Raw genomic sequence first — 26,000 nt, forward strand, 5'->3', positions numbered from 1 at the left:
TATTAAATAAATAAATTTGCACGTTTATGCATACACAGCAAGGTAGATAGACAAACGTGCGTGAATATATAGACATGGGTATACCACTAAACAGAGTACCTGGGATGTAGTAGGTGCTAAATATGCTTTTTGTTTTCCCTTCATCTGGAGTTCATAGAGAATCACAAGGACACGGTCAGACGTTTTCATATGCCCTAACATTAGCCTCTACTCTGGGAGTCTCCTCCTTTCTCCTGGAGCAACACTTCTGCATTTGCTGATACAAGATGCTCTGCTTGAAAGTGCTACACAGACAGAGACGAGCTGCCAGGTTTGAACAAACAAGCACTAATATGTAATAAATGCACCTTAAATGGAAAAATTAGCATAGGTTTATGAAGTACAATCTGAACTTCTATAATTCATTAGTATTCAAGCTAACCCAAAACAACCAACAAATGTACTGTAATTTGAGAGTTTAGGAAAAACATTAGATTTAAAGCCACAGTTTTTCAAAAGATATTTCAAAAGTAACAAAATCTTAGTAGTTCTACTCTAATTTGGCTTCAAGGCAGTCATATATCCACACTGAAAATACTTTAAAATGTAACCTTATTACTCAAATCTATTAATAAAAGGTTAAAGTGAGTTCTCTTCATTTTTAAGGTGAAAGTACTTGAAAAGAGTCTGTTTAAATAAATAAACGTCCTGCGATCTCATACTATTTATTTGTCTTTCTTACAGATAATACAAAGACAAATTTCACCCACTGCAAATCAAACTCTGTTGCCATTCCCATATTGGTGGCCAGTATGTGGACTGATACGCCATGCCGAGCTGCTGACCATAAACACCCACTTCTCTGTTTCTTTGATCCAATTAGAGCAAAACTATCAAGAATCAGGCAACCAGCTACTAACCTCCAAAAGCTTTTGATACATTAGCACCAAGTATTAATTTTTGTTATTCCAATGCATACTGCTTCACAGCAATCGAGCTTACTTCAAGAGCATGTACAATCTTTTTAGGGTAAGAGCTACTCTACTTTCTGACTTGAGATTTAAGACTATCTAAGGAAAAGAGGACTGGAGAACACTTAAGAGTCATACTATTGGGATCATTCAAATCAAAATTCAGTAGCTTTGCAACCATTGGCCAGTCACTTAACAGAATTCTCTCTTCCTACCTATAAGATGAGGATAAGAAGCCACTTCCAAGGACTGTTGAGAAAACAAGTTAATTTACCTATAGCACTCAGAACAGTACTTGGCACAGATTTCTATATATAAAATATATCTTTTATGTATATATATATATATATATTTTTAGCTATAGAAATTAACACTGAAGAGGAATTCCAGGTTAAACCACCTGTATGTGGTAGAGAATCTACTTCGGGGTTCTGAGTTTTTAGGTTCCCTCTCTATCTTATTTTGGATAAACAGGGTACTTGCAGGCTAAGAAGGAAAGGATCTTCAAAATAACAGCCCAAAAGCACTGGTTTTATTATTGATAATTTCAAATATGTTCTCATGAGTCCCCAAGCATTTGTAAGATCTGTTTGAAGGGCAAATGCTCAAGTGTGTGATAGAATACAACACCTGGTACCAATTACCAAGGGACTTGAGAAACCAAGAATGCTTTCTCTAACTTTTGCCAGTTCCGCTGTCGATGGACGTGGTCTGTTGACATATTCATAAGAGATTCTAATTTCCCTTGCTACAAGAACCCAGTAGGTGGCTAGTTTCTTCCAGGAGTGGGCATGGTATGGCCTAGTCTCTTGACAGTAGACAGATATAATTGTATCTCTTAAGCACTAAATAGCTCATTTAAAACAGTCCTCTGATGTTGGGTACTCACCTTTCAAAACAGCAAAAAACTACAGGATAAACCACTCAGCTCTAAGAATTGTAACAGCCCAGTAATTATAATAATCCAAGAAGCCATTCTCAGAAACACCACAGGCCAGTTCCTCTCTGTAGGTCTTGGCTCACTACAAGAAAAGTGGACACACAGTACCGGGGTATCTGTTGTTGTTGATTGTAGACTGTGAAATAATAGACAATTATCCATTTTAGACCTTAATGCAATCATTGTAAGCGTTGGTTTCTTCTTTTTCTTGACATATTTTCCTGTCCCTCCATTTGCCAAAAAAGGCCTCTCTTAGACCATTTCCTAATTCCTTGACTCACATCTGTTCCTAAAAATGCTCTTAAAAAAATGACTAAAGGGGCACCTGGGTGGCTCAGTGGGTTAAGGCCTCTGCTTTCGGCTCAGGTCATGATCCTGGGGTCTTGGGATCGAGCCCCGCATCGGGCTCTCTGCTTGGCGGGGAGCCTGCTTCCTCCTCTCTCTCTGCCTGCCTCTCTGCCTGCTTGTGGTCTCTATCTGTCGAATGAATAAATAAAATCTTTAAAAAAAAAAAAAAAGACTAAAAATTACTCTTTTTAGTTTCACAGACTCAGATTCTTTTATGTAAACATATTTAAAGGAGGGCTTCTTGATAAATCCAGATTTCTTTAAGGCTTCTTAAAATACTTTTTAAATAAGATGAATAGAAGCATAAAAGGATACCATAGTAATACATTCCAACTAACATTCTGACTTTGAATAAAAAAAAAAATCTTGTCCTTTTTATCCCAGCTTTTAAGATTATAAAGTAATCAGAAGCCAGTTAGACAAAGGGTATTTTCATTGTTCATACACAGCATATCAGAATGATGTAAACGCAACTCATGACATCAGACTAGTAGCCACTGTCCTTTGTGTAAGTGTTAAATAACCCATCTCTTCTCCTAAGAGTGTAGTTTGGGGGGGGGGGCGCGTTCAGGAAAGATAAGTAAGATGAAACAGCCCCCAGACAATATCCAAAAGAACCTCTCTTAGACCGTTTACTAAAGAAATCACCATTAAATTAATCCTGGGCACTGAAGAAACAGGAAGACTAAAACACATTGAAGTTACTGTTCTTTAAAATGTGTTGGGACAATTCTGAGACACACAGAAAAAAAAAGTATTAAAAATAGCCAACAGAAGGACTAGGCAGCAGCTAAACATAAAGGCCAGGGGTGAGATCAAAATTAGAAACATATAATGTCTGAAGAACTGTCCATATAAGGGTGTCTTTAAATCAGTAACTAAGTTAGGATAATCCACTGGGGAAAATAAAGTTGCCATCATCATAATGGCTGATTCTCCATCTCTCATTCAGAAATCTCTGAGTCTCAGGAGACAAAGATGATATGACTTTACACTATTGTTTGATAATGTTCAGTAGTGTTTGGAGATGTTTTCAAAGCTGGTCTCGACTTTCCTAGTCCCAGATGAGAAACTCCATATATTGATCTTTGATTCTTATAAAAGTACAGAAGAGCAATAGTAGAGGATTAAACTTCTGCTGAGCATTCCTTACCACAGCTAGTACGCCATGTTTACTTTCCTCAACCCCACGGATTTCCAGATTCCCCAGAGTAGCCTGCACTTTGTTGAACTGTCGTTTACTCATTCATTAGACTCTCAAGGAACTCCTTTAAACCTGGTGTCAACACAAGAGAAATCAAATAAAGAAGGATCCTACCTTCTAGGAGTTCAGTGTAATGTGGAAGATAGTAATAGACAAGTAATTATAATACACTTTAAGGCCCACAAGTTTGTACAGAAGTAGCGCTGCAATTCTCTTTGGGGGTTTGGGAGGGTTGTTTTATGATTAAAATCACCAGGCAGAGAAAGGGTGAAAGGCATTTTAGACAGAGCAAGCAGTACAGGCAAAAGCTCAGAGGGAGGAAATAACATGGAATGTTCTGGGAATAGCAAAAGTCTATATCCAGAGAGCAAGTGGTGAGATAGGAATCGGAGAGGAGGCAGAAGATCAGGCTGAAGAGGTAGATCTGCACTGGGCTGCTGAGGACTTTAAGGGCCACGCTAACACGTCTGGCCATCATCCTGTAGCCCTGAGGCTCTCAAGTCTGGCCACACATTAAAATCTCCTGGGAAACTTTAAAACAAAATATTGATGCCCAGTATTTGTCAGTATCAATTGACTGGTCTAGGATGGGACCTGGGTACTTCTTTAAAAACTTCCCATGGGATGTGATTTGGGGGGAGAACCACTGCTGTAGGAAACAGGGAATCAACACAACTCTGTAAGCAGGATGGTGATGTAAAAACATTAAAAAAAAAAAAAAAAGTTCACTGGGCAACAGTATGGGAGATTACAGGCACAGAGCCAGAGGAGGAGTATCAGTGCATATGCTCCTGGATACAGGCTAGAGAGAGTCCAAGCAGCAGTTATAAACATTGTGTGGATCACTGACCTGTGTGAAAGTCAATGATAAATGCTAAAGGCCCTCTCCTTAGGAAAAACGCACATAGGTCAATAGATATATGTTCAATTTCTAGGGCTTATGAACCTCTTTGAGTATGATAAACTCAAATTTAAAAACCCTGACCTAAAAGCAGGGATGAGGAAGAGGAAAAACTCCTGAGACAGAATCAGTTGCTGAGAGGACGCTTAGGCGAGGGAAAGAAGGGGAGTTAAGGAAGACCCCAGCGCTTCCAGCTTGAGCTCGAACTAATAAATGCACACTGTGCACTCGCGTAAGCATCAGCAACCATACCGATTGCTAACATGTATGTATCTCACGGAATTTTCCCAATTCTGTAAGACAGATGGCTACCATACTGATTTTAGAACTGAGGAAACTGAGATTTAGAGACAGACATTAAGTAACTTGTCCAATGCCACGTGGCAACAGAGTGATAGAGCTGGAACTTAATCCAAGACAGTAGGACTCAGAGCTCACAGTGTTAGCCTCCTCCAGGGCTACCTCTGGTGAGTGGAACCCACAGATGAAAAAGAGGAGACAGGAGGAGAGAGCAGGAGCAGGTTAAGAATGAGAGGAGGAAGGAGTGGCTGTGGGGATACAAAAAGATTAGTTTTTAGATGTGCTATTTTCAAGACAGAATAAGACATACAAATGACAGTAGCTGCTGAATCAGGAAAAAGAGAAAGGGGTTACGAGGTCAGAGCAGAAGATACAGAATAGATACTGAGTTCTCCCGATGGACCCAGCACCATGCTTTCTCACAATGTTTAGGCGCACCAGCACGATCTTTCACGGGAAATCAAGGCCAGTCAGTGAGCGGTGGCGCCCATCTTAAACCCTGACCTAAACTCCTAGGGCCCTATAAAAAGGAGTGGAAACCATGGGGTCCCAAGTGGCCTTATCCCCCAATCTATTTTAAAACTGCTAGTGGGAGACACAGGGTTTGTTTTTTAAAAAGCTGTATATAAAATAATTTGGACAATATCCATTTTTATAACCTGAAGTTCTTTTACACTGTTTTGACTACTTGAGGGGTAATAAAAGATATCTCTATTAACCAACTTAAACATTAGAGATCCATTTCCACAGGGCAGTATGCACACTGAGGGGCACACATATGTAAATGGCACAGCAGGATGCCAGTTCTCTGGTGTGTTACTATGATCGGAGTCAGGTCTCTGACAATTAGTCTAATGGAGATAGTGTACCTGTTTCCTGAGGCCACGGCAAGTGGCGAAATTCCCTTTTTTCCTCTTTTTGTAGTTTGAAAAGAATGTGGTTTTTCTTCTCTCTAAAGTCACGAAAAATAAAATCTTCAAGCATACTTACTCTACAAGTCTAGACAAGCTAGCTACTTTAGGTTTAACAGCGGAATAATGCATTCATCACAGTTTCAGATAAAAAACCTATTATAGTTGCTGGGGGGTGGAGGGGGAGTGATAGAGTGGCTGGGTTATGGACACTAGGGAGGGTATGTGTAATGTGAATGTTGTTTAATGTGTAAGCCTGATAATTTACAGACGTGTACTCCTGAGGCAAATGATACATATGTTAAAAAGAAAAAAAAAATCCAACCTATTACAGTTCAATGTTGCAGTATCTATATGGATAATCATGTAGTCTGTGAGTCAAAAACACTCCTTCTATAAAAGTACTTTTAAAGAGCCTACAATATTATCCTGGAATTGTCTCCTATTTAAGAATTAAAGTACCTGAGAGAAATACAAAATTCCAATTAACAGTGTTTTAAAGTCCTGTTAAACAGTTTATCACTGAGAACAAGAACGCTTTCTACAGCCCTACCCCAGTCACCCATCACTATGACTGAAGGGCTCTACTGGGAAGTCACTGCTTTCTAGACGTGCCCACCCCATTACTGGAGAACTCTCACCAGAGCTCAGGTCAAGTCAAAATCCTTAGCCTTGTAATATTCATTCATTCATTCATTCATTCATTCATTCATTCAAACATTTACTGGGCACATTTTCTTGTCTTCCTATTCCTTCACCTACAAGGGTTGCCACCATTGTTCTTTTATACCCTCTCCTTCAGATCCAAAAACCAAACTCCTTCAGCGTTGGTGCGCTTCTGGGTTCACGTCTCAGTCCATCCCTCCCATCAAGTCTTCCTCCTTTCCTGGGTCTCACCTCAAATGTGGTTTTCAGACGCAAAACAACCCATCAAATGTGGTCCACATGGCTCATATTTTTAACAGCCACATCACAGAGCTAGCCCACATAAGCCCGTGGGCAAATCAGCTCCTCGCTCTTTTCATCTTAGGCGCATCTGAGATTGTCCTCCCTGCCTAAGCATTCCTCAGTTCCTGCAGATGTTTATCCTCAGTATTTATCATCTTGCTGATTTCAGAACATTATTATGACCTATTCAGGTTATTCTGAGCCTGGAGTCTGCTAGCTATAGCATTAGCCATCTCTCCTGGGTTTGTGCCACCTGGAAATTAGAAACATATTTCAATCCAGATCTTTACAGAAAAAGTATACTGTGATTAAAAACATGCTATCAATGACAACTCAGTACTCTACAAGTTCTGCAGACTAAGTACTATTCTCTGATATCTGTGTTACCAATTTTTAACCAGTTTGAGGGGCAATAAAAATCCCTTTGAAAAGGTAATAAAAGCCATTAAATGTACAATGTATACACACCTTTTCAATCAACATCAGACGGTTCAAGGACCCCTCATGAAGCCCATCTGATGGCCACTCATTAAGGTACTACTCCACATTAGGGATTCTAGGACCTATGAATGTTTCTGGCCATGAGGATTTATTAATATCCATTTCTAAAATAACTGATTCCTCTACCTAATGTCCAACTTAATACCTAGGAGCTAATTAGCTGGAAATCAACTGACATTATTAGTCCATTAATTCTCAGTATCAAAGAAAGTATCCAGAAACTAGGAAATCTGACCAAAACCAAACCATGGATTATAAGAATGCTTTACAAACAAAAGCAAAAATACCTAAGCTTAAATATACAAAGATACACCATCGTTTGTGGTAAATTTTTTAAAAATTAAATAAAAAGAGTTAATGCTCTGTCCATTCACAGGCAAATGGGTCAATATATCATGGCATATTGAAAATGTTATTCATTTTTTGAAAGTAAGACTTAGATCTGTATTGACCTAAAGAAATATCCATGATATATTAAGGAGGAAACACTTCATAATAATGTATAGAATACGATCCTATTTTAAAAACAAAAAATTCATAAACCTTATATAGTTAAACTTTTATGAATACAGAAAAAGAATTCACATCAGGCTATGAACAATTTGTGGGGTATTAATTCTTTTTGTCTATACTCATCTTTGCATAGTTTCACTTGTTATACTTTTTGCCAAGTAAAAATTAAAATAAAGAAATAAAAACTAAATAAGGCTGACAATAGGATCTATCAATAAAACCTGAGACTTCTCACTGCAACACCCCTTGCAGGTTTCCTAAATGCCCAATTTCCCAAAAAGCGTCCTACCCACTATATGCCCCAGATGAAACTTAGTTTCCTTTCGACTTGTCAATGACTTAGAGTTTCTCCCTGTTTGGGGTACATTCCAAAGATAGGCATTCTTCTGTTACACATATTAAAGCTCTGTTATAGTTTCAATGTGTCCAAAAGTGTGGGTACCCTCCCCTTTAGGAAAACAGGCATCCCCACAGAGCCATAAATAAAAGGTACCTGGAACCCACATGAGTCCGATACATAAGAGATGGATGCTCACAGCACAAACGCTACTGAATTCTAAGGTGAAGAAATAGGAGCAGAGAGGCCATTCCTGCTGGGTCAGGAGCTCTCAACTCGGGCTAAACACTACCTGGGCATATTTTTAAAATACCAAGGCCTGGGCACCACTTCCAGAATCTAATTTAACTGGCCCAGGGAGGGGTGCTTGTTTCACTTTTAAATTGACTGACAATATTCAGATGAGCAGACTTAAAAACCACTGCTTTCTACATTTTGTTTCCTTCTCTTCTACCAATTTTTAGAGCTTTCCTTTTATTAGTTATTTTAAGACTATTAGATATATTTGTGAAAGCCAGAACTGATCAACCATTTAATGCCTGTCCACCACACATAATTTATATTGTCTTTCTCCTGACTTTTGATGCCCAACTTCAGTAACAATTACTTAAATCTATGGGTATTACCATTAGGAGCTCTTCACATGTCAAGAGCATTAGTAGCTTCGCCTTAATAATGACATCATTTATTTTTAATCTTGGAGACAATGAGTTTATAAAATATCTTAGGACCCCAAACATTATGTTGGAAAACAAATGTCCAACATTACTCATTATTTGAAATATTGCTGGATATTGATTAATGGACTTCCTGACTCTTCGTGCTCATCTTTACAAGTATTTTAAAATTTCAACATCTACCACATTGCAAAGAACTGATAAAAAGAAAAAAGCACTACTTGAAATATGTCCCCCACTCAAATTTAGTATCTAAGAACTGCAATATACCCAAGAAAACTGTCAATACAATATGAAAGGGGATTCATTAACAAAATGAAATATTTATTTAGTACACATTATATTACAATACAAAAAGATCTAAAACTAATAATACACTATATGTTAATTAACTGAATTTAAATAAAAAATAAAAGTTAAAAAACATATTACAGTACAAAAAGGATTCAATACTTTGGACTGACGCTGCAAATTATACAGAAAGATATTTTAAAACAGAGGACACTATATTATTTATAATGGCTAGCATTAAGAATACCTGCTCTTAATATCTGCATATGGCATTAGCATGTATTTTCAAAAAAGCTTACAATGGTCCATTTAGAAAGTTCTGATCCAGGAACTGTAGTCCTAAGCATTTATCCCAGTGAAATGAAAACTTAGGTCTACACAAAACACCTGTACACAAATGTTCACAGCAGCTTTGTGATAACCCAGAACTGTAAACAACCCAAATGTCCTTCCACGGCTAAACTGTGGTGCATCCACACCATGAAACAGAACTCAGCAATAAAAGAACAGAGTATTTGACACACACAACAATTTGAGTGGCTCTCACAAGCATTATGCTGAGTAAAACAAGCCAATCTCTAAAGATCACAAGCAGCATATGACTCCATTTATATAATATTCGCAGAGTAACAAAACTAGAAAGCTAGAGAACTAATTAGTGGTTACCAAGGGTTTGGGGAAATTATAAAAGAGAGCAAGAGGAAGCTTTGGGTTGATGGGTCAGGGATAGTCTCCTGTATCTTGATTGTGATGGTGGTTACACAAATATACATGTGATCAAACTGCACAGAACCATACACACCACACACACACACAAAGTGCATATAAAACTGGAGAAATCTGAGTAAGCGCCAGATGGCACCTGTGTCAATTTTCTGGTTTTGATCTTGTACTATAGCTACCTTTGGGGGAAAAATGGGTGAAGGACACATGGGACCTCTCCGTATTTTTGCAATTCCCTATGAATCTGTAATAATTTCAAAATGAAGGTGGTTGGTTTTTTTTTTTTTTTGAAGTTTGAGGAAAACAATTAAAAGTTTGAGGAAAATGTAAAAAGGGGGTCACTTATTTAAGATATGCATACCATTTTTCCTAATCAAGTGAAGGTATAAATAAACAAAGGGTAAAGATAATAAGGATGGCTTCAATGTTTCTGAAGCATTTATTATGTGCCAGGAACTACAGCTTGTCTCATTTAACTCAACAATCCAATGAGAAGACTACTGATTAATATCCTCAGTGTTCAGAGGAAGAAACTGAAAGATAAGAAATTCAGTCCAGATCACATGCTGACAAAGTAGTAAAGATGTCAAAGCAAAGAGGACTTTAAGAAGAAGTATCCTTTACGTATCAAGAAGAGGTTTATAAAGTAGCTTAAAATAGGCAGAGTGGGTGAAATGCTAGAGGTCAATCACAGCACAGGATGAATACTATGTCCTCCAAGAACTTAAAATTCCCAATACACATTAGCCTAGGAAGACTGAATGCACTTGACGAGAGATGTAGTTGAAACTGATGATTTTTCGTTAATCTTTTGGCTTTTGCTTAGAAATGAGAACAATTATTTCTCTTCTTTAAAAGATGATCACTGAATGAAAACAAGTAGATAAAAGTGTGCCAACATTCAGAAATAATACAAATAGGGCACTCAAAATGGAAGGAAAATTAAGCTGACTATAACAAAGCCCACTCACGAAAGAAAATGGAAAGGCTGTAAGACTGTGAAACGCAAGGCAGAAAAGTCTAAATTAGGTTAGAATAAAACATGAATCTGCATATAATGAACAAGATGAATATTTATTAGCAACAGAATAGTTTTAAATAAAATTATGCTGTTAAGATTGGTTTTGGTCTGGCTTAGAAAAAGCAGAAAGAAAATTTCAGCCCTCTTTTTCACTCCTTCTTTAATTTAGATCATTGCATATTTTAATAGCATGTCAAAAAAACAGAAGCAATTCTAGGATAAATTCAATGCAAGTAAATGGGTGTTTTGGAGAAAGTTTCCTATTGTGGTTGCAAAGCGTCTGAGACAGGGTTGTTTTTTCAGGAGAAAATAACACCTCAATTTTAATTTTAAAGATCCAGTGAAACCCCAAGAAAATATGATTATTTAAAATATTGGGAGTATTAGCCATCCTTCTAAATTGTTGACAGTCAAGTAATCCGCTTAGTGTGCTGCTTGAAGTAAACAGGGTAATTGCAGTTGGTTCTGCCTTTAGGATCAGCTCTGATACAAAAGGTATTCTCTCCTCTTAAACTATCTTCTTAAAAGTAAATGAAAATGCAGTGATGATGTCCACACTGATTCTCTTAGAAGCTCTGTAAACTCCTAATTCAGGAAATAGCATGCAGGAATTTTACTTCACGTTCAAAAATCTCTCTACAGAAGATGTGAATAGAATGACCATACCACTAGTTCTTGTCCATGGCTTCAGTTAATAGAATAAAATGTGAAAGAGATTTTATACTTGGACTTTTCCATGCACAGATAAAGAGTAAAGAAGGGCCAAAAAGCAAATGTATACAACTGGGGGTATCTGTCATACAGTCTTGATGGATTTCTCTGCTCTAAAGAAATCTCATGAGAGGTTAACTTATTTTTCCCAGGTAAAACCCTAATACATTTTTTTTTATAAAAGCTATAATCTAGGCCATTTTTTATGGTATACAGATAACACATTAAAATCTTTCTAGGAGCACCTGGGACGCTCAGTTGGTTAAGCATCCCACTCCTGATTTTGGCTCAGGTCATTTTCTCAGGGTCCCAGGATCAAGTCCCATGTCGGGCTCCCTGCTCATTAGAGAGTCTGCTTCACCTTTCCTTTTTCCTCTCCCCATGCTCACATATGCTCACTCTCTCTAAAATAAATTAATCTTTTAAAAAATCTATTAATTTTGGGGGAATTACACCAAGTAAATATATTTTCAGTAATGCTTGATTCTAATCCATGGTGAGTACAAATTTCTGAAGTTCTTATAACTAAATATCCTCGAATAGAAATATTTTTAAGGTAGGATAATGACATTGTGGTTGTGTTTTGAGAAAGATTTCTTGAACATACTGAAATATTTACAGATGAATAATTTAATATCTGGGATATGCTCTAAAATAATATGGATGGAGTTTAAAGACTGGCCACAAAATGACAAGTAAAGCTGAGAGATGGGGACATGGGGATGAATTATTCTATCTTGTCTTCTTTGGTATGTGTTTGAAATTTTCCAACATAAAAACTGTATATATCCTTGCAATAGGATACAAAATATACTCACATAACAAGGAATTCTGAGCAGAAATTCAAGTTTTGTTGTTTTTGGATATCACACCCAGCAGAGAGCAACTTAGAGCTCAATCTCACAACTCTGAGATCATGACCTGAGCTGAAATCAAAAGTTGGACACTTAATCGACTAAGCCACCCAGGCACCCCAGAAATTCAGGTTCTTAAATGCTTCCATTATGGCAAAATCTCAGGCAATCATCTCACCCTGTGGTACAAGTTTCCAATTTCTAAAATGCAGGGATGGAACATGATTTCTAAGATTGTTTCCAGTTCTTAAGTTTTTACTCTTTGAGAATGCTGTTTTATTCTTCCCAACAGAGTTTATTGTGTACAGTAACTGATTCTATACTGAGTAGGCACAGGTGTCTGAAGGCAAGATGTGATCTCACAGCAGCTCTCTAGGTCCACTGGTGCCACCCCTGCCAACAGCTCTCATCACATGAAAAAGAAAACTGGGGTGCCTGGAGGGGGGCTCAATCAGTTAAGTGTCTGCCTTTGGCTCAGGTCATGATCCCAGAGTCCTGGGATCAAGCCCCACATTGGGCTCCCTGCTCAACAGGGAGTCTGCTTCTTCTCCCTCTCAGTCTATCCCTCCCCGTTTGTGTGCGTGCTCTCTCTCTAAAAACAAATAAAGTCTTTTTTGTTTTTTTAAGATTTTATTTATTTATTTGACAGAGAGAGACAGCGAGAGAAGGAATACAAGTAGGGGGAGTAGCAGGGAGAGAAGCAGACTTCCCGCTGAGCAGGGAGCCAAGGACTGCGATCATGCCCTAGCCGAAGGCAGATGCTTAATGACTGAGCCACCCAGGTGCCCCAAAATAAATAATATCTTAAAAAAAAAAAAGAAAGAAAACAGAGAAGCAACCACATGATAAATATACCACTGTTTTTCATAGGCAAGGTGAAAATGCTCACACTTCAGAAATTTGCCTCAGGTAAGGGTATAAAAGGCCGTCCCTTTAATACAGCAATTTTTCCTAATTATCAAACAACACTTTCATAAATATATTTTGAAGACTTCTCATCGCAGTTTTGTTTATACCAGTGAAAAATCTGATACACAGATTACCATAAATCAGAGTTTAGCTAACTATATCGTTGTAGAGTCTTACAATGGAATACCATGCAGCTATGCAAAAAAAAAAAAAAAGAAAAAAAGAAAAAAAATTAAGTTATTAACCCACAATTGGGGTATGGTCTATGGATATAGGGACCAACTGAAAGTATGGTCTATGGATATAGGAACCAACTGAAAGACTCCCAATGGCCACAGCTAGAAAAATTAGAGCAATAAAGTTATACTGGATTTAACTCGAAAGTATCAATATCCATTGGTCTACACTGATTCAAATAAATGACTCAACAGAGATAAATGGGAGAGGACAGATAAATCTCCTGTATAGAAGAATTCCAAATAATATAGGCAGAAATTCTGCTTTTGCCCTTCAGAAGGTAGAGCACAATTCTTGCTCCCTAAGTGTGGGCTGCCTTCCTTCCAGAGAGCACAAGAAAGCAAGCAGAGGAAAAAAAATAACTTTACAATACAAAAACCTGACAAACACCACCCCAGCCAGGATACCAAGGTCAATATCAACAATAAAGTCCCACAGATAGGATGCACCCTTGAAATGATGTGATAAAAATAGCATTTCATCTCTGTGGCCTCCCTCAGTCTAACCCCATATAACCCCAATCTAATCATGAGAAAAACATCAGACAATCCCAGCGCAGAGGCATTCTACAGTATCTGACCAGTACTTCTCAAAAGTGCCATGTCCTGCAGAACAGGGGAAGTCTGAGAAACAGTTACAGCCACAGAGAGCCTAAGGAGACATGAGGATGTATTGTGGAATTGTGGACGGTATCCTGAAACAGAAGACATGAGGTAAAAACTAGGGAAATCTCAAAAAAGGGCTTCAGTCAATTATAATATTATCAGTTTGGGTTCATTAATTGCGACAAATGCCCCACACTAATGTAAGAAGTTAATAATAGGGGAGTCTGGGAACTCTCTGTACTGTGTCATTTCCCTATAAATCCAAACTGTTCTAAAATAAAAGAATTATGTTTTAAAAATTAAAAAAAAATTTAGTAAGATATAAACTAACAATGATGTGAAATTATGGCCAATATATAATGACAAGTATTACTAGACAATATCCATGCTATGAACCTATTTTTGTTTTAAAAATATACACATATGTATTTTATTACAATGTTTGCATGATTATACATCAAAATGTTAACCTCTGAATGTTAGTTACTAGTGATTTTCACCACCCTCTTATACTTTTCTGTATTATCTGACTATTCTTTCCGCTAAGCATTGATTACTTTGAACATTGAGCCTTCTATAACCTTATATACTATAAACAAAGTTTATTTTTTTGGGAAAAAGTTAGGCATACAGCACAGGACTAATAAAAGTACTCCCTGGTTCAAAATAATGTGAATTTATAAAGGTAAATTTTACTTTCCCAAGAGGAAATATTCTATTTTTTGAAGATTTGAGAAAGAGTGAGCATGCGAGCAGGGAGAGGGGCAGAGACAGAGGGAGAAAAGCAGACTCCTCACTGAGCACAGAGCCAATGCAGGGCTCCTTCTGAGGACCCTGAGATCATGACCTGAGCCAAAACCAAGAGTTGGACACTTAACCACTTAGTCACCCAGGTGCCCCAAGGAGAAATAATTTAAAAGTTAGTATGGAAAAATGAATGAAAGCATGAGACTTAACCAGACTTAGCTTAAATTCCTGGTTTTACCACTTACTGGTGTGACCTTGGGCAGTTCAATAACCTCCCTCAATGTCCTCATATTTATAGTAGGAAATACGTAACACAACAAACCTATTGTTCTGCAGAACTGCCCTAGCATTTACTCCCTTGTCAATGTAAACATACATTATACATTATATATGAATGGACAGTATATAAAAACTATTTCTTAACATCAAATTTTATTAGAATGAATTACATTAGCAGTAGCAAAGAGTTCAGTGTATGTCAAGAGCCTGGCCCTACTTCTGGACCCTAAAAGCCAAGAAAAAAATAAATCATTATTAGAAAAATTTAGTTCTGGGACACCTTGGTGGCTCAGGTGATTAAGCATCTGCTTTCAGCTCAGGTCATGATCCTGGGATCAAGCCCCACATCCATCTCCTTATTTAACAGGGAGCCTGCTTCTCCCTCTGCCTGCTGCTCCCCTGCTTGCATGCTCTCTCTCAATCTAATAAATAAAATCTTAAAAAAAAAAAAGTTTAGTTTCTCTAAGAACTTAACAGGGACAAAACAGTAAAAGACAAAAACGTACCTCAGCTCATTCTACAACATCTGCAGCAATTTCCCAAATACCTCTGCTAACTAAATATTATGGGAATTAAACATGTCATTATTAACATGCCCACAGACCTGAGAATCTTCCAGAGAATACAAGTGAAAGCCACTTTTCTAATCACAACCAGCTTAAACTAAGTTTTGGAATATTAATATATCAAGTCTCCCTTTCTATGGAAATAGTTTCCCTATCTATGACTATGTCAATACGAATAAATACCAACCATAAGATACAAACTAAACTATTTAAATCTCATGACTGTAAATCATGAACTTTAATAGAGATGCTCTAAACAAGACATATATTTTGATCTGTAACACAATTCTGGGCTGGTTGTTTTATCTTTAAATCACAGTGTGACAGACCGGTCTAATCTTGTTATGACTGAGTGGACTTTTATAACAAGGCCAAAATACCCAGAGCAGAAGAATCAATTTGTTTCATCAAATGAAAAGTTTGCCCAGCCTGATTTATCATATAGTCTAGTACACACACCCTTATCTTAAAGACCCATTAATTTAGGAAAAAATTAATCAACCATGAACAAAGTAATATTAAATTATTGGGCCAATTTTCCCTACTACATAAGAAAATGCAGGCTGTTCAGTTTGGTTCTGTTAAAGGAAGTTAATTTAAACACCTTTTAAAATAACAAAAACATAGATAAAATTCGGGAAATCTATTCAGGTTGATATATATAATCCAGTGTGGGGACTACAGCTATACAAAGACTGATTTTATAACATATTCAAAAGTTTCTGTCCCCAGTAAGTCTTACCCAACTTTCCCAAAAGCAATCATTACAAAGATCTATTCCAATGATATTTTCACTCTTGCTAAATAGTTTATAGAAGCCTGTGGCACACTTTTGTCAAATACATTTAATGGTAGCAAATTTTAAATTCTCTGAGAACAGCTCTGATTTATGGGAACAGACAACTGTCACTGAGAGCTACAACTGGCAAATAGATCAAATAACCTCCTTTTGACTTTAAAAAAAAAAGGATACTGACTACAAGGTTTTGAGTAAGCTTAGTTTTCTTAAAAACTATTAAAAGCAAATTTAAAATGGGAATTCCAAGCATTCTGAGCAGTGATATTATAATGAAATGAAAGTATAATCCTATATCGTGTTCTCCAAATTTTAAATAATAATTGAATAAAGGACCATAACTGGTACCTCATATATATTATCTCAGTTAATACACAGAACACTCCTAAATAATTATCACTCTTTCAAGGGGAAGACACGGAGTCTGAGCGCTCTGAGTAACCTGCCCACGTAATAAGGGAGACATCAGCAATTATATCACAGTCAGAATTTATACACAATATATAGTCAAGGTTATATATGTATGATACCTAACTTTCTTAGGTTTTTGACCTACACAATTGGTCTGTTCCTGTAACAGCTACTATACATGTGTATTTTAGCATTTGCCATCCTGTACTGCAATCATCTACTTACCAATTTTCCCTTCCAGAGAGAATAGACTATGCTTTGTTCATCTCTGTAATCCCAGAACATAGTCCTGTACTTTGCACATCTACATAAATTTCTTCTTAGTGGCTTATCCACAGTTCTGATGTTATTTTTACTAGCTGCTCATAGGTGGTGAATATTACAGAAACATTATCAGATCAGTAGCCATTCCTTCAGCTTCAAGATGCTCAACCACCACCACAATTAGAGAAGGCTCAGCCAGAAAGAATGTTCCATACAATCGACCCCAGGGTGTATGGTTATTCTTAAAATCTGAAGCAGCACATTACGTGTATAGGGCTCTTGTTTTTTTAAGTTTCATAAAGCTGCATCTACACTTACATTAGTCTACTTCCAGTAGTTCAGATACATTATAGAAAACTCAGTTACAGAATCACTCCACATCCAGTATATACAAAAATTATGGAAAAACATAAGACAACATATCATCAACAGCATAAAATAAAAGCTTGCCAATAAGCTACCTTTTCATTATAACATGACTACAGAGTCCAGAGGGGCAAAACCATACAATTTATGTGCTTTCCCACATGAGAAACTAACAGTCAGATGTTAACGGCATTTTTGAGAATGTTACAGTGTGATTATAAAGTGACACAGGTTAATATTTTAAGGCGACATCAAATCTCTCAAAATAAAATGAATGTTTACAAAATTAAGTTTCTGTTCTGTTAAACATTAAATAAAGGTGCTGGAACTTAAACGGAAATGTAAAAATACAGATGACCTAGAACTCAAACTAGTTAACAGAATTAATGGTATTTTTCCTTCAGTTAGGGGACCTTTTACCTAAGAAATGTTAAAGCATGTGGTTTGTTTTCAGTTTTCTTTCCAGGTCTAGAAATTGACTATGAATCGTTTTCTAGTATTTACCTTTCTCTTCCCACCTTCCACCCACTCCTATCCCCAAACCTGGTTTGGATGTCTTTTTTAATCTTTCAAAACAAGGGAGTGAATTCAAATGTCACGAACCCTTGGATAAAAAGTTAAAATGACAGCATCACAGGACTATCCTGACTTTCTTTAAGGTAGTATTAGTCTTCTAGAATACTAATCTAATTCTTAGAAGCAGAAAACACAGGAAGCTCAATGTTCCAAGAAAAGTTAATAATAATTGATTCATCCTGGCTACCCAGGAAATACACAGCAAGAATCTGTGTTCTATGCAAATACTGACAACAAATCCATCTAGTAATACCTACCACCCGGGGACAAGAAAAACAGAAATAGAGCTCACAAGGCAAATGCACAATGACTATAAAGTACAGAAAGAAAACATCAGGATTAAGAGGTGAGAAGGGATGAGAGCTGCATGAAACACAATAGGTCAGGGAGCTTATACTGACAGCGGTAGACAGGGCAATGGAGACAAGATCCCCACTGATGGGAGAGGACAGTGGGATGCAGGTGGACAGGAAGTGAGGTGGACACAGGTGAGCGGTAAAACAGGAAGGAGCTGGAGATGACAGAAGCTGAACTTCTTCAAGAGATAACAACAAAAGACTTGGAGGCAACAGAGTAGGAAGGAGGCCCACCCAAGGAAATGGACAGTAAGAACAGAAATCACTTTCAAAGGGAGGCTGAATCATGGAAAAGGCAGGGAGTAGGCAAAACACAGATAGCAAGCAAGGAATTCTGGACAGATGGGGAAAAAAAAGGTAGAAGTGACACAAGGTGATAAACAGATAAGGTAGAAAGGAGAAAAATGGGTGAAGTAAATAGGCCTACCAGGGAAGGAAATATTTATAAAAAAATGGTTTCTGGAATTTCAGCTTATTAACTTTTAAAAGCTGCTCTTTTGCCTACATTCCTCTCTGTTGCATAAAACATGATTCATAAATATAGAGGTTTTCTCAATTTACAAAGAAGAAAACTATGGATCAGGTCAACTGAATCAGTTGCAAAAGTAAGAAGGGTTGAAAACAATAAAATTTACTATTAATGATTTTAGTTGTAAGCCACAAACCAATTTTTATACTGAAAATGTGAATATACACATTAATGACTTTAATGACCAAATGCTTCATTTGTTAAGTACAAAAGCTTTTCTCTCCTGCTTCATTTGCTAGTTACAAAAGTGCTCTCTCCCCTCTTCCTTTCCTCTCACTCTGCACTTACCCAGCATTTGGAGAAATCCCTGCTTCTTACTGCTTCCCCCAAAAAGGAAAGTGCAGAGTAAGAAGGTAGTATTTATATCAACATTGCTAAGAAGAAGTCTGATGGAGGTTTAAAACAAGTTTAAAAGAGTAATGGTTAAAAGATGTTGTAAATTTTCTATAAGTTTTTACAATCCATGTTATTCTGGTCTCCTCGATAACTAAAAACACAACACAGACATCATCCTTCATTTCCACCTAAAAAGAGTAGAGGAAAACCAAACATTGAACAACAATATAAAAATAGTTAAGAAGAGCAAATCTGAAAAACGAATGGAAATTATTCTATTCTTGATCTTAGAAAATAACCTTGGGCAGGAGAGAACAACAACAGAGATCTATTTATGAAGATGTAATTCTTATTTTTAAACTGAAAAAATATGGTCATTAGATCTTCAAGCTAAAAAAATTGTGCAAGAAGAGGCAGGCACACAGAGAGGCTGAGAGTAGATAAAAGATGAATCTAAAGCCGCAAGACTGTGAACAAACAGCAGCGCATTATGAAGAAGCAATTCATCAACATTCTGTCCCTGTAGTAATTACCGAGCTGAAGCTGGTTTCTGTAGCCCTTCCCATTTCTCCTAGTAGCCACTAGCTCTCCATCCACATGAAATAAAACTCTGTTCATGAGGGGACTACCAGCTATTGCAGTAGAGGAAAGTAACTCAAATATTATACACAAAAGCAGCTGGGTTAACAGAGGTGCTGTAAGAAACATGTAAAGATATGTGCTAGAGTCTTTCACTCAAATTTTCAGAACTATCTTCTTTCAACTCCTCAAAACTTCGAAATGATATTGGTGGGCTTCTTGAAATCTGCCTTTTATTCTTCTTCTTCTTTTTTTTTTTTTTTTTAACCACTCTTCCATGAATATCTCAATGAGTCACTTGGCCATATAGTCCATTCACAGGCATCACGAACATATTATTATCGACTTCTGGAAAAGGATGCTGCTCCACAGGCTTCAGGAGACTTTTTGAAGGAATAAACCTGGTTCTTTGGTCTCTGTTGAGGACATGCTCAAAACAGGATTCTCTCTAATACTCAAAGACGACATAGAAGCCACGCTGAGCTTTTCCCAAAGTAAGATACCTTAAAAAAAATTTTTTACAAAAGTTAAAAATCAACCAGATTTTAAAAACACGAAACTCTAATAAAACAGCACAAATTCTCACACAGTACTACATTTTAACTAAGATTAAAAAATAAGTAATTTAAATAAAAAAATTTTAACCTTTCACTTCAGCTTTAAATACACTATATTTTCAAGAAACTTTAACAAAGCATCACAAAGTACACAAAAAAATACTGCAAATAATGGACAGTTCCTGAAATTAATACAAAAACATCTGTTAAAATTGTAAAGAAATTCTGGTGATTGAAGTTTTAATCTTTACCATGGCCAGGACAGAAATCAGGCTTTGAGAAAACACAAATTTTGCTGCATTCATGTATTACTTGGAAATTGTGTGAACAAGCACGGTTTATATTAAGCTGTAAAATGAGCTACTGAATTGACTTGGAAAATTTCTTCCAGCCATAAAATTCTGAAATTACACGTTATCTGGTGATACAATCTTGGTACCACTGCAGCAGCTCTAGGCAAGTCATCTGATTTTGCCTCACTTTTCTTATCTATAAAATACAAGGCTGGTACTTACAGAGGGAGGCGGGCACTAGGATCACTTAAGGATCCTTTAAAATACAGATACCCAGGCCCAGCTCTAAAGAATCTGAATCTTTAGGGTAAGGCTAAGAGATCTGTTACTTTCATCATAAACCCTGGGTCATTCTGACCGACACTCCTACTTAAAAAACCACTGCACTAGATCAGCACTGGATCACATTCAGGATCCTGCTCAGAAAACCCTAAAATTCATCCAATGGGGCAGTAGAGATTTTATCAAATTATCCCATACTGATAGAACAAAAATAAACGAATCAGTGCTTCATCTTCTCTTTCCCTAACACTCCCCATTTAGAGAAGAACCTGAAATTAAGATTAAAGCTAACACACCAGTCAGAAAAACACTTCAACATAGATTATTTTAGCTCCAATTATTTCCTAGAATGTTTAAATAGAACACAAGGGTGCGACAATATCCATACTTATAAGCTGTTTCCCTGACAGGCCATCCACAAATATGTGCTGATATTAAAGTGACAACTCAAATTATAAAGCTATCTCCCCAAGACAAACAACACGACCTCCTGCCCAGCAGAAAGTATCTAAAACACAGAATACTATACCTGCAGAGCGTGTGTCCTCCCTGGCTGCTAACCAGGACTGGGGCCCATGCTTCATTCAAGGGCACTTCCTCCTCTGATTCTTGGACAGTGGGGGTGCTGACGTATGTACTCCCCTATCTCTGGAGCCGTTTAGATTCAGTGACTCTGTTGATGCCCAACACCCCCAAAATAATACTGTCAGCTCCTGACAAAAGGGACACAAAAGTGGGTTTTCAGAGAATCCCATTTCTCTTCATCTTGCTTCATCTTGCAGCCCCACATCCAATTGCACACAGCTTCAGGATCACTTCACTCCAGGTCTGTCATCCAATCAAGAGCACAATTTTAACAGTTTTTTTCCACCAAAGAAATAGTTCTTGGTTTGAAGAGGCCTCCTGGCCCCAACAGTGCTCTCTACTGCCCAAGACAAGCTGAAAAAGTGGATCGAGATTCCACGTAAGGACAAAGCAAATGGGTAGAAGCACATAGGAAACTTTCAGTAACATTCACTTCCTGGTAAATTACTACCACTAGGGATGAATCTAGTAAGTGTTTAAAAAAGAAAAGCAGTAAGACATCAAGTATCATTCAATATTATAGCTCACGTAAGTTTTCCTGCTGAATCACTGTCCTAGAATTCAGTACCTACAAAGAGTTATAACCCTCGTTTAGCTCTGAGATTCAAAATTCAGTTTCTCTCCCCTTGCCTTTAGTCATTTCAAAACACTGTCCCGTAACCATTTGTCAGACGCTTGTATTTGGAAAATCCACAGCATTGTTTTTGCAGTGCAGTCATTGCAATCTTTTATGCTATTCTGAAATCTGAAAGAGGCTTTTACAGTTGAAAAAGTAGTAACAACTTTTAGATCTCTCTTCTTTGGTAAAGTAAATTTCCCACAGAAATGACACTGTCTGGGGGGGCAGACCACCAGGGTTCATAGCCAGGCTCCCTATTTACTATTTGCATTGTGATTTGGGGCAAGTAACTTACCCTGCTGTGCTTCAGTTCCCTCATTTTAAAAAGGGAATTCTAACTGTACCTATTACTTCAAAAGATCATTATGAGATTCATATAAATTAACAGGCAAAGCCTCCAGGAACAGTATCTGGCACATTTTAAGCACTATGTTAACTCTTATTATTACGTTGTTTCATTTAACTGCAAATTCTCATACCGTTGTACACAATGTTTGCCTACTAAAATACTACCTACTTGAAGACTGGAATCACATTTTCAGTATCTCTGACATTTCCCCTATGGTATCTAACATTCACTCAGAAAGCAAATATTAAAGGGAGCCTGGGTGGCACAGAGGGTTAAAGCCTCTGCCTTCCACTCAGGTCATGATCCCAGGGTCCTGGGATGGAGCCCCACATCGGGTTCTCTGCCCAGCGGGGAGCCTGCTACCCTCTCTCTCTGTGCCTACTTGTGATCTCTGTCAAATAAATAAATAAAATCTTTAAAAAATAATAAAAAAGAAAGCAAATATAAACCTACTCTGTAGATATTATTATACTGTATAAATAAAGAAACAGTACCTTATCAATAGTACTTTATCAATATATATTCTCTGCCCTCAAGTAGCCTCTATTTTAGATGGGGAAAACAAAACATGGAAATGCTCATATAACAGTATAAAGCCATAAAGGATTAAATGCCAAAGTATGTGGCATAAACATCGAACATTCAAAGATCTTTTTGTGGGCTGAAGATTCTGTGAAGGAGGTAAACTGGAGTGGCCGGGCCACTTCAGTAGTGCAAAGAAAAGAGGATTCCGATGTATTTTTGTTCATTCTACAAACAGTCACTGAGTGAGTACCTTCTATATGTCAGGCTCTGTTCTTGGCTCTGGAGATATGGCAATGAGTGAGAGAAAAGATCCCTGCTCTCTGGAGCTTCAAAGGGCACTCCACATGAGAGCCAAGTTTTGAAGGAATGAGAAGAACTTATCTCCCAAAAGGATGAAACAACATTGCTTAAATGCCTTACAAACAGGAGCCAATGCTGGTATCACAGTCGCTCTGACTTTCCAACAACGACAAACATACAGAAATGGCCACCATGAAAAATTCAGTTAACTTCCATGTACTGTATTCTAAATGTTCCATTGTTCGTAAAACACATCAAAGGGATATTCTCCATATTTCTGGATACAAATAACATACAAGAGATTTTAAACACATAGAGTTAATACTACTGGATTGATTTTCATAACAGAGGCCACTGGAGGCCCAGTTCCTAAACTCTGCTCAAATGAAAAACCCATTAATGCTTTGCTGTATACCCCTGAGCTTTGTCTCTACCCCCAATCCACCCCCTTTTTCCTTTCTTCACTTGCCCTACCAGCGGCTGCCCACAAATATCAAACGTCTACAAGGAAAGTGCCTGAAGATGCATGTGGTGACAAGATGACAAGAATCTGTTAATCACAATGGGTGGAAGTATTAACTCCAAAAGAAAATACGTGCATTTTTTTCTTCTATCGTTCCATCGGTGACAGCTCTCTACTTATCCCCTCCCCAAAAGAAGGCCTGGAGGTAAACGAGCCTCTTATAAATACTGACCGGCAAAGCATTCCCAATCTCTTCCTCTCCAACAACTGGGCCACTAGAATCAGGAGACAGGTTAAGTCCAATGTGCACTCATCACAAATAAGATGTATTTTTCCAAAACATCTCCCTTGTCCTCTCCAGTCCTTTTCATCTACTTCCAATCTGACAAGTTGCAAACTGTTAGAACTCACCATCACTCTCATCATTGTTATGCCTATACAAATCATTGTATTTTTGGAAACACAGTCAAAATAAACTTCTTGATTAAGGATGTCAAAACTACTCAATTAAATCCAGTCAAAATGTTCACCTCTTAATGCACAATGTACTGGACTCCAAACTGTTTATGATATTAAAGGCAAAATGAAAAATTAGGTAGAGACCCCACAATGCAAATAATCTAACATTCTTAACATTTGTATACCCACGAATGTTAGACTCATCAACAAAGTAATAACCAATCCACTGATTTTTATTTCCTTGGCTTGGTATTGGAAAATTACTTTTCTTGTTTCATCATCATTTGTCGATCCCTAATTAGGAATGCCACTTAGAAAAAATATGGTAGGAGGGAGACTTTCAGAAGGCGATTAGGGCTTCCCCAACATTTCCCTTCTACCAATGTCCAAGAATAGCCTGTTCATTGGGTAATGTGGTGTGTTATGGGAATTAGGATAAATGAGACACGGTGCTTTAGAAACTATCCAATACCCAAGTAAAGAGAATAATTGCAGTTCTATGCAATTTTAAAGACATCTTCCAACTTGAAAAACATATTAATTCACTGAGTCATTTTATATTGCCAACACCCTTTTTCGCAAAAGCAGAAACAGAAGTAATTAATAATATACATACTCCAAATTTAGACCTATTTAAATAGACCCATGTATTCAAAAATTTTTGAGCAACCTATGCTTACACAAAAGTTATCCCAGAAGATTAAATGAGATAAAGCATGTACCATTTGGCACAGGTCCTGCAAACAGGCAGTACTCAACATTATCCGTTATTATTGTTCCTAATGTTCCAACTTCAAAGTCATACTAAATGGTTATAAGGCATATATATGGCAATGTATATATAATACATAAAAACTAACATGTATTAATACTATAAATAAAGCTAGTACCTTACTGTACGAAGCAATGCTCTCCAGACAAAGGTGAGTTCAATTTTAACAGAATGAGCCACAAGAAAAGGCAGAGAAAAGTTGCTAAGGGATTTGGGCTAAATGCTAGTTCTTACCTCTGCTATTTAATTAAGACTACAACTTGTACAAGGTCTAGGATGAATCATAATTAGCAGTCAGCTGACCCTAGAGAACTAGCTCAACATAAACAGTTAAGACCTCAAGCACGTGGACAATGACCATTTATGCCCAAGGTTGCTACCAACCACTGAAATCTGATGACTTCCACACTGATGCTGAAATCCTGCATAAATTCATTACCTGTCTTATGCCAGAAAACTTATTTCTCAAGTCCCTATACACACATTTTTTATTTTTCTTTAAAGACACAAAAATCACTTCAACGGACAATACCGCAGCATCCTGGGCACATCCAGTTTTTAAAACAACAGTCTCAGCCACGCAACATTTATTATGACAGAGGAAGTGGGAAGACAGTGTGGAGAGCATATGCTTTCTCAAGTGAGGTATCAAAGTAAATATTAAAAGTAACTTTATGTCCTCATTACAGGGGAAAAAAAAAAAAGTCTTCGTGTTGCCCAGCTTAACCCCGATTCGTGGGACCATGCACATTCCCCCTCCCACGCTTTGAGTCACGCCCGGGCGCGCCGAAGCGGGGCGGGAAGAGGCACGGAACTCCGGGCAACGACCTGTCCCCGCTACTTCTCGCCCGGTGTTGGCGCACCACAGCTCCACCCACGTGGGCTTCCAGACGCGGGCGGCGACACCCCCCGCCAGCACCGGCGCCCGGCGCTCCGGCCCGCCCGGCCCGCCCGCGGGGGGCTCCGGGCTGGGGCCGGGGGCTCGCGGAGGGCGTGGGGCGCGCCGGTGACGCGCCGCGGGGAGAGGGGAAAGGGAGCCCGGCTCCACTCACGCGCCCGGGGGCGGCACCGGAGCAGCCGCGGCGTCGCTCCCGTTCAAACACTGAAAAG

At 37.9% G+C, this 26,000-nt stretch overlaps 1 protein-coding gene across 4 annotated transcripts in view; it reads right to left on the reverse strand.

The window, feature by feature from the left end:
- SLC20A2 (solute carrier family 20 member 2) overlaps positions 1–26,000 on the reverse strand; it is a 107,298-nt gene that overhangs the window by 81,181 nt on the left and 117 nt on the right. Inside the window, exon 1 of one of the 4 annotated variants that reach the window (XM_059384246.1) lies at positions 25,943–25,961. The exons of the other annotated variants lie outside the window; for them this stretch is intronic. The gene's annotated coding sequence lies outside the window, so the exon portion shown is untranslated. Of the gene's footprint in view, positions 1–25,942; positions 25,962–26,000 lie in introns of those variants that run through there. 4 annotated transcript variants of the gene reach the window in all.

Source organism: Mustela nigripes, chromosome 18 (genome assembly GCF_022355385.1).
Source record: "Mustela nigripes isolate SB6536 chromosome 18, MUSNIG.SB6536, whole genome shotgun sequence".
NCBI lineage: Eukaryota > Metazoa > Chordata > Mammalia > Carnivora > Mustelidae > Mustela > Mustela nigripes.